Raw genomic sequence first — 1,561 nt, 5'->3', positions numbered from 1 at the left:
CCGGAGCCGAGAGAGCCCGGGGCCGCTCCAGCCGCCGCCGCCTTTTCGTCTCTATGGTCTTCTTCCTCCTCGCCCCCTCCCACCCCGCACTTCCTCATCCGGGGCCCGAGCCAGCCATGCGGGCTCATCCAAGTCCCGCCCCCGCACGGCGCGCGCGCAATCCTAGGGGCGGCTCTTCCCGCGTCAGGCCTCCGGCCCCGACCGGGCCCCTGCCGCCCTTTGCCCCGCCCCTACGGCCGCGATTCTTAAAGGGGAAAGATCCTTTTTGCCCGGCTCCTACTGATCGCCAGAGCCCATTGTCTCCACTGCTACTACCCTCTTCGGTATTTTCCTGGCCTGAATGGCTGCAATTCTAGGTGCCCATCTCTGGAAGCCCAGGAGATCCTTTGATAACTTGAATTAGTGTTTTAGGTCATGTCACTCCCCTGCTCCTTTGAATCACACTGACCAGTAAGCCTAAATGGCACTTCTGCCTCCAGTCCTGTATGGTATCTTGTTTTAACTTCTTCAAGGCTTTAACACTGTCTGATTTGCCACGTTGCATCCATTTGATTCATTTCATCATCTGTCCCTTCCCAGGCTTGTTCATCATTCTGTGGTCAGTACCTAGCACCGTTTCTGGCACAAGCAGACATTCAACAAACATTTGAAGGAAGGAAAAGAAGGTTTATTAAAAGAATTAAGGAGGTTCAGAGAATTGGGGTGCCTGGGTGGCTCAGTCAGTTAAGTGACTCTTGATTTCAACTCAGGTCAGGATCTCCTGGTTTGTTAGATGGAGCTTCACACCCCTCCCTGGCACTTCTCTCTGCTACTAGAGCAAGGAGCCTGCGTGGGATTTTCTCTCCCTTTATCTCCCCTCCAGTGTTAATGTGGGTGCACACACACACTCCCTCTCTCAAAAATAAGTAAATAAACTTAAAAAAGGAAGTTTCAGGGGCGCCTGGGTGGCTTAGTCGGTTAAGCGTCCGACTTTCGCTTAGGTCATGATCTCGCCGTTTGTGGGTTTGAGCCCCGCCGGGCTCTGTGCTGACTGCCAGCTCAGAGCCTGGAGCCTATTTCAGAGTCTGTATCTCCCTCTCTCTCTGACCCTCCCCTGCTCACACTGTCTCTCTCCCTCTCTCTCCTAGAAATAAAATTAAAATATTAAAAAAAAAAGGAAGTTTCAGAGAGTGGGATCAACTTGTTTAGTTTCACACAGCCTTGTGTTAAACATAGAGATATGTTGTTTTGGGGCTTTATCAACTGGGCTGAGTAGAGAGCTAGAGGTTTGGAGGTTTGAGAGAGATTTTAATTCTCTCTTCTTTGATTAGGGTATCTTTTGAGCTAGTCAACATTTTTGCCAAGATAGTGGTTTTCCCACCTTTGGTTAGGGCTGGAGATAAATAAACCCAAATACCAACCCTATTGTTTTACAGCCTGTGAATCCATATATCATCCCATATATGTGTACAATTAACACATAGGCTACTACAGATGCTATTGGGATGATTTAATGAGACATTCTGTTTAAGATGTTTCTTTCTTTTTAATGTTTTATTTAGTTATTTTTTTGAGAGAGAGA

Source organism: Crocuta crocuta, unplaced genomic scaffold (genome assembly GCF_008692635.1).
Source record: "Crocuta crocuta isolate KB4526 unplaced genomic scaffold, BGI_CrCroc_1.0 scaffold348, whole genome shotgun sequence".
Lineage (NCBI taxonomy): Eukaryota > Metazoa > Chordata > Mammalia > Carnivora > Hyaenidae > Crocuta > Crocuta crocuta.
This window is presented reverse-complemented; position numbering follows the sequence as displayed.